The following is a 9,315-nucleotide window of genomic DNA, read 5'->3' on the forward strand; positions in this document are numbered from 1 at the left end:
AGAGTTCCGCACTTCTAGATAACACATCAGCTACCAGATTATCTTTCCCTTGAATATATCTAACCTCAAGGTCAAACTGCTGGAGATACAATGACCATCTTACCAAACGAGCATTCCTCAACTTACAGGTCTTTAAAAAGGTCAACGCCTTATGGTCACTGTAAACAATTATCTTGTGACCCAATAAATACTGCTCAAATTTCTTTACCCCAAACACAATTGCCAATGCTTCCAGTTCTGAGATGCCACAATTTCTCTCTGCTGCCTGTAAAGATCGACTTGCGAAAGCCATAGTCTTGTGCACTTCTTGTTCGTTCTCTATTTCTACTTGGAATATCTCCACAGCTATACCATAGCCACTAGCATCAACAGACATACAGAATGGTTTCTCATAACCAGGATGATGTAAAATAGGACTATTAATTAAAGATTGTTTAAGCACCTCGAACGCCTGTTGACATTCTGCTGTTCATACCCAAGGGGTATTCTTTTTCAGCAGGAGGTCAAGACAGGGCGCATTAAAAGCCTGATTACTAACAAAACGCCTATAGAAGCCGAAAAGACCGAACATCGATCTCAACTGCTTCTTGTTTCTGGGAGCCTCAAATTTTTCAATAACTGCTAGCTTACCTGGGTCAGGCAGAATACCTTTTCCACTTATCATATATCCCAAGAAACCTATTTCCTCTTTAACGCACTCTGTCTTTTCAATCTTTAGTTTCGTGCCACCTCTCTCAATAGCCTCTAACACTTCCTCTAATAAAACTATGTGTTCTCCCCAGGTAGGAGTTGCTATTAACAGATCATCTACGTAGACTGTTATTTTATTACTTACGGCTGGTCCTAAAACATGGCACATCACACGTACGAAGGCACAAACAGAGATATTAAATCCGAAAGGTACCACACGGTATTGGAAACAAACTCCTTCGTACAAGAAAGCTGTGTACTTCCTTGAACTTTCCGCCAGTGGCAAATTCCAATATCCACACGTGATGTCCATAGAGGTTAAGAATTTTACTCCCCGGAACTTTTGCAATAACTCGTCCATGTTCTGCGGTCTATCACTTTCCCTAACCACTATTTCATTCAACCAACGAGCGTCCAAGACCAATCTGACACTCCCGTCTCTTTTTGGTACAACAACAAGGAGATTATTGTACTCACTGACCGCTTTTTCAATCACACCCCACTCTAGCATTCTCTGTATCACCTTTCAAACCGCCTCCTTCCTAGCTAAATGTAATTGGTATGGCTTCCTGAAAAACACTTGGCCAGATTTCACCTTTAATTGACATTCATAACCTTTGACCACGCCAGGTCGATTTGAAAATACCTTATGATGCCTTTTTAAAACCTGTCTCAGTTCTTACTTCTGATTAGCTGAAATTTTATCGATTTCCTGCTATTTAGCTTCTATTTTGTCCAAAATAATTGCTTCTTCTTCTTCTGTGTTTAACTTACTTTTACTAAGATTAACACCTTCGTCCCAATATCTCCTATTTTTCAGAACTCGTATAGGCAGCTCCCAAGTTTCATCATTAGTTACTACATGTTTATCAATAAAAGGTACCGTAATTACTCCGGTTATCGGCAAGACCAATTTTAACTGGCTTCTTTCAAAGTCAACAACACTCTGATATTTCGACAAGAAATCTATGCCAATTAAAACCTCCATACTGAGATTGTTTACAATTAAGCATGGATGATCAATTATATTACCATTCATATCAAAGGGCAGCAAAGCTTCTTGTTTTACCGTTTTTGACACCTTGCCAGTAGCACCAATTATTCTTAGTGCTGAGACCCTCATTACGGTAAGCTTGTCTTTACTAGGTAATGCATCAAAGAAGGACTGAGATATCGCATTCACCTCACTTCCACTGTCTAAGAAACAACGTACATTGATACCCAACATATTCACTACTATTATAGGGTGGCTTATTCTAGTTTGTACAGGTGGTTCCTCAAACTCATCCAATAGTTCCTTTTGGATTTGTCTCCAACTAAAGTGATCGACATCTGTCTTCATTACATTTAAGTCAGAGTGTGTAGGGGTTTCCTGAACTACATTTTCAGCTGCCTTTTCCAGTCGGTCTATTAGTTTCAAATCGAAACACCGCACGACTTCATTACATTTAGTTTGCTGAACATGACCCAAATTACTGTGGTCTGAGCGATTCTGCGCCTCCAGACCAGGCATAACACTAGTTACAGCTAAACCACTTTCATTATTATCGTCGGGTTCCTTCTCAAGTGACAACTGGTCACAGCTACTGGGTTCATCGACCCCCAACAGGCTATCCTCTACATTCTCACTTACCTCCTGTCCTAAATCTATTAGTACAGTATCAACATCCTGCACGGGCACTTTAGATAAGAGCACATCATCGTCATCGTAAATATAAGCATGAATTTCTTCTGCTTCTTCACCTGACAATTCAGTATTTTGTAGCTCTTCCCTACCGTTACACTGCTGCGCCTTCTCTTTCTCTTCCCACTTAGAAAGCGTCTCTAACATGGTATCTATCAAATACTGTGAGTGATCTAATATTTCTGCTGTATCCTTAGATGCTACCGACCCCTCATCCACATGTTCAGTCTGAGTATTCTGATCTGTCTTACCAATTACTGTAATTACTGGCTTAGGAAAAATAACCGCCTGGTGAGCGCCAGTGTCCTCATAGACGGGAACTAGTTTTCCTGCCTCGGCCTACTACTGTTTCCTTTATTTCCATTGTAGTTAACTGGCACAGCATTGCTTTCCGCACTGTTGTTTACCTGCATAATTTTGTTCGGAACAAAATTACTATCATTTGGATGCCATTGTTGGTTCTGATAATTATTTCTCCAATTCCTACCTCTCTTAGGATGGCGAACACCTACTGTTCTGATGTTTACATTGCCATTCTGCTCGTTCTTAAAATTACTACTAGTGTTATTAGCATTTCTGTTATTACGTGCTTGCTCCTCATTGGCAGACACACGCTCTACACGTTCCAAATATTCAATGAAACGATCCAGATTGTCTCTAGGGCAGATATAACTCTAGTTTGCCAATACCATGGCAGTTTGGCTTCAAGACCTAGTATTATCATTTCAGGTTTTAGCTTTCCCGCCAAATGTGACAAACGTGAGATCCATGACCTAGCAAATTCTTTAATAGATTCCTTGCCTGCATTGAAGCGTTTTCCACTCCAAAATTCTCTCAACACTTCATTTTGCTTATTACTAGACCAATACTCATTAATGAAAGCTGTTTTAAATTCCGCTAATGTTTTACACTTCAACATAACATAAGCTGACCAACGCATGGCGTCACCTGCTAAATGGCTTTTAATAAATGAGATTTTCTCTCGTTCAGACCAAGTTGGTGGAATCACATCTTCAAAATCGTTCCATAAATCTAGCGGGTGGATATTTTTATCTGGATCGAACCGCAAGAACTGCCGACACCCGATAAAAGCCGCGTTTGCAGCTACAGCTTGTTGCATACTACCATTACCAGAAGTTACTAAAGCTACTTTACTCTCAATGTTAGCAATGTTAGTACTAATATTTTCTACTCTCATTTCAACATTATCTACTCTTTGCACAATATGAATAGTATCAGTTTTGATTGCGTCTACTTCTGCTTGACATATGTTTACTTTTATATTAACATCTTTAAATCTATCTGAGCACAGTTCAGATTCCGCCTCGATCTTTTCTGTTAACTTCTGCTCCAGCTTCGCATCTTCCATTTGGAAGTCAATGCGAACCTCAGCAACTTCGGATTTTACTGTTTTATACATTTCAGAAAATTGTTGAGCAACCTTTTTCTTAATATCCTCATGATTGTAATCAATTTTATAATTCAAACTGTCCAGATTGTCTTTCAACTTATTGCAACCAGCCTTGAAGGTATTGTCCATTACCTCCAATCGTTTATTAAAATTAGTTTGGCTGGCCACAATCTCATACTTTAATTCAGCATTACTGGCTGACAATTTTGCATTACTGGCAGCTATTGCTTGTAATATAACATTTAAATCAATAGCCCCAGTATCTTTGGGTTGCTCACTAGCTGGTTTTTTTATCACACTCAGGCGACGAAAAACTAGCTCCAACACCAGAATCATCAAAACTAAATGAAACTTCTGATTGATCAGTCATATCTAACTTATCCTTTTTAAACTCTACCACCTCTGATGACTGTTTCGTTTTTAACTCATCAGATAAACTATCATCCAATAACTTAACAATTTCTGATTTCTGCTTTACTACAGGGGTCTCTATTATTGAATCATTGCCCCTTTTCACACTACTTTCAGGAGACAGTACTTCATATTTCACTTTAACATTACTATTTTCATGCATATTCACACTTGAACCGTTGTCTGGATTAACAGTTCCCTCAACAGACGTAGGTTCTGATTTAAGTTTAACCTCAGTTTCTTCTGGTGGTTCCATCGCCGACAGTTTTTTAGTGCAGGTTAGTAAAAATTTTAACAGCTTTTCACGTACGGCGTTGCCGACGCGGCGTACCAGGATTACTGATGCGACGCGGTGCGTTGCAGACGGCACTTCGATGTCTGCTGTGTGTTTGCGTGGCCCGCAACTGCAGGCGGGGCTCCGGTTGCTCCGGGGACGACTGCGGTGAGGCGAAACTGGCTTCTCGCGATGCCGGCAGCGCCGCTAGACTCAGTGCCAGCTCCGTCAATCCAGATGCCTTGTTAATCCAATTGCGTCGTCCACATGCACACGTAACACTATCACAGTTCTATTACTCAGTTGCGTGTCGCATTTCATTCCCGAATCCGTATATTTAAAAATCACTTTCACTTTTACTCAGTATTTTTCCCGGCCGATTAGCACCATATGTGGGGCGGCGGGTGGAATGATTGTTATGTATGTTCCTATTATTTATTTATTGCTGTTGTTTGCCGTTCTCAACACTGGCTCTCTAACTACAATATAGGCAACCAGAAAGTGATTAGCAAAACGTGAAGCCTGTAATTAGAATTCCTAGTGCCCACTTCATCTGAGAAATACATTTATAGCTACAGCTTATAGCTCTGAGGAATTAGGAAATTGTCTGGGATTCATAATCAAAAACCATTCTCTCTAAAATGTTCACTATGTTCTGAAAGTCACAGACCAAAAAGAATACACACAATCCAACTACCAGAGCAGTTCAGAGTCTAACACGCTGATGCAACTATAACTGTTCAAATTAAATGTTTAAGTGAATGCTCGCCATAATTGGATGATAATGTTCATCAAACGATACGCTAAATAATGGTAGAATGTCTGTCCCGCGGCGGCACGCGAAAATACGACATACGCAAACTGAAGATAGATCATTAAAGTCATCCCAGAATTAACACTTCACTCGAAAACGATTTCATGGTTACGCGTATCCCGAGTAACTTATTACGGCATCCGAGGCTGTTCATAGCAATGATACTGACGCGATGCGACTCCCGGCACAGGTAGTGCGCTAATCAGCGTCTGGAGAGAACTGAGGCCTTCTTCTCTCTCGCTTAGCGTTCTTACATATAAAGCCGCGGTGCGGACGGCTAAGGGAACGCCTGATCAAATCGGCTCTGCCGACTAGCCGCTTGAAGTTATCGAATAAATCATTGCTTCCTTTGCTGATGGCCGATGAAGCTCTCAATTTAAATGTGCAATCGGCACACAAGTAAATAATCATAATAAATGTCTGACGTGCCTAAGTCAAATATTTTGGGCTAGAGAATTAATTTAATTACACTACACGCAGTAGACGAGCTCTGAACCTGCTTTTTGGAGATACGCTATCGCTATAGTTTTATAGTTATTCAGTTGAAACTTCTCACATCTTTATGATTATAGCGGATCTCCCTTCTATTTAAATTTAAACATCCTAGCCTTATTTATTCGCCTACTTAATATATCTTGCTTCCTTAATTTCTAAGACAAAAACCAGAAAATCATGAATTTCAACTAAAATTTTAATTTGTGAGATCCAGAAATACTGTTTCTACTAAATTATTATGAAAACGGAATCTAAATATAAATTTTTAAGTTTCTAGCTCTTTTCTGTTGCGCCAATGATTTTTGCAGAAAAATGTCCAAATTTCGAAAATGGTTAAATATTCACACATATTGATTTAGTATTACTCCTGACATGCTAGAAACGTTTCAGGTTATTTACTTGATTTTTAAAGTATTGCGCAACATTTGTGATGTCAGAGCTAGTCACAGCGGACTAGGCTGGCACACAATGGAGAGACTGATGTGAATTTTATAAGGCGTGAGTAGGCTGCTTCCCTACACAATGAATACCCGTTTATCATCTACATTTCTTCTTGGCTTAGCAATTTTAATGGCCAGTAGAGTATTTTTATATTTATATTTAAATGTCGTAGATATTAGAGATGAACGGAAAATCGAAACGGGACCCGAACCGATGGTTATCAGTCTCCAGTCTACTGGACTGTTTCATCTTTATGTACATTTCGCTTCACAGAAATGCTAGTAGAATATGAAGCTCTCTTTAAAACTTCGGATTGGCTATGAATCGAAACTATGACGCCAACACGGCCGGTGAGCATTCTACCACATAGCCACGCTACTTGTCGAAAGATAGAAAAATATCGCCCTTACTTCACGTACCATAAATTTAAAAAAATTATAAAAATCCCATTACCGTATGCCCTCCCTGAAAGTAAAGCATACAAATATTTGTGAAATTTTGACGAAATTGTGTTGTAATAGGAGTGTGTGTGTGTCTCAAGGACGGCTTACAGAACATCAGACACGTAGAGGTTAAGGAACATGCCAGTTATCGACTGCCACTGACAGCACTGCGTAGCCTGTGAAAACTATCTTCCGGACAGCAACAAGTCTTAATCAATAATTCTCAAGGTTAATCACGCGACCTCGGTGCTGGGATATTGATTACTCCAGCACCAGGCAATAACGCCATAGTTACGGAACACATTTGTGGCGTCACACGTAAGCGACGACAAGTGGCGGTAAAGTTCTTCGATCCCGGCGGGCGAGTTCCGCGTAACGCAGCGCTGCCGCCGTCTGCAACTGTTCGGGCAACAACCAGGCGCGCTGCCGGTTCCTGGAAGCGGCTAATTGACCACCGAGGCAGCTGTTACCCCCCCCCCCCCACTCCTCCCCCACACCTTCCCCACCCCGCCCCCTCTACCACCCCTTCCAGTGCGGGGGCGGCAGCCTTTCCCGGAAATGTAACTCGCATATTCACCATCCCTTGCGAAACCCGGGAACAGTACCAAAACGAGTCTGGCTGCTGCAGCATCTTGCTCGCAATTTCCGGGAATGCTGTGGCTCTGTTGCACACACCTCGCTTTCATTTTTAATAAAGAATATTTTTCATGCAATTTCTATAAAATATTGTATCCTGGGAGTTCAGTTTCCTAGTAAAGGGGTCTGGCTTTTTGATTAGATTAAATTTCTGTGTTACACCATCGCAGGAATGCTGTTGCAGCCCATCTTGATTACATAAGGGGTGTATCTGAAATAACGATGGTTAGTTACATGTTCGATAGATTATTTGAATGATTTTTTTATTGAAATGGTGTAGCTTTAAATGCGAACATTTTTGGGTTTGGCTTTACCGTGAATGTTACTGACATTAAATGAAACACAAGTTCACTGTTACCAGTCACCGTTTTATTTATTTCCACGACGCGTTTCGAAGGATTAAACCTCCATCATCGGGTGGATTTACATTAGTAAGTATTACATTTGTGTATGTGATGTGTTACGATTTTTGCAGGAACTTGTGGCACTGCCTTCAGTGGTCACAGGTCCCATTTGCTGTCGTAATACATCGTGGCAGTATACATTGTAAGTAGGCTGTTTATGTTTTCTCTATGTAAGTAGGCTGTTTATGTTTTCTTATTGGCACCGTTACGTAGCGCTCAATATGAAAATCACTGGCTGTGCTGTGTGCAGTCTGTGGCTGCTTTGCATTGTTGTAATACTCGCCATTGTAGTGTTAGGCAGCTGGCTGTGAACAGCGCGTAGCGTTGCGCAGTTGGAGGTGAGCCGCCAGCAGTGGTGGATGTGGGGAGAGAGATGGCGGAGTTTTGTAATTTTTCATGAACTGATATATATATTATGGCATGTAATGATATTAAGGTAAATACATTGTTTGCTCTCTATTAATATCTTTCATTTGCTAACTATCCCTATCAGTAGTTAGTGCCTTTAGTAGTTTGAATCTTTTATTTAGCTGGCAGTAGTGGCGCTTGCTGTATTGCAGTAGTGGGAGAAACGAAGATTATTGTGAGGTAAGTGATTTAGTGATTTGTGAAAGGTATAGTTTAATGTTAGTCAGGGCCATTATTTTGTAGGGAATTTTGAAAGTCAGATTGCGTTGCGCTAACAAAATATTGTGTGTCAGGTTAAGCACAGTCCTGTATAATTGTTCAAAGGGGACGTTTCATATGTCGACCCTTAGCCTAGGATACCTCACTGGAATCTTCTGATTTTTTTCTTGTAGTTTGTGTAATTAGTGTAGATTTTGTTTATTGCTAGCGCGTAACTGTAGAGAGAATCTCCTTTGTAGTTGCAGTCTTTCATTGTTGTACAGTAAAACAGTTGTGGCATGCATGTAGATTTGCACCAAGTATTTCGCAGCTGCCATTAACTAGATATTATTTTCAGTGCTATTTTAATGTGTTCTCTTATTTTTGATCTTCAAATTGTGTTTTTCTGTGTTGTCGTGTGAAATACGGTGACAATAATGGCGTGTGAAAAACGTAATACTAGGCTCCAAAGTAAACTGAGAAATGACAGTGAAAATGAAAGCAGTGTGTTAGCGCCACCGAGTAATGAATTAACTGATGTTCAAAGTAGTAATTTGGTAACTGTTCATAGGGAAATGGAGCAGGCGGCAAACAATGGCGTGGACAGTGAAACAATTAGTGAAGAGGGACGCATTATCGATCGATCGGTCGGCAACAGCTTGCCTCAGGAATCGGGAATGACAGGACACAATTTTGCGAATACTGTAGACTCAGGTTTTGGGTTCTCGCCGTTTTCTCAAATAAGTCAAGACACATTTTCTGCATGTCAAAATGTCAATGTTGCCGGTGCAAATTCACTGCCGAAAAGCACTGAGGAACATGTTTCAGACACCAGTGCATTGTTATTACAGTTAATGCAACAAATGGGACAAAAGCTACAAAAGTTAGACACAACACTTGAACAAAATCAGAGACAAACACAGCAAAAGCTTGAAAAGTTAGACACAATGGAACAACACCAGAGACAAACACAGCAACAGTTAGACACAGTGGAACAAAATCTCAA

Source organism: Schistocerca americana, chromosome 4, assembly GCF_021461395.2.
Source record: "Schistocerca americana isolate TAMUIC-IGC-003095 chromosome 4, iqSchAmer2.1, whole genome shotgun sequence".
NCBI lineage: Eukaryota > Metazoa > Arthropoda > Insecta > Orthoptera > Acrididae > Schistocerca > Schistocerca americana.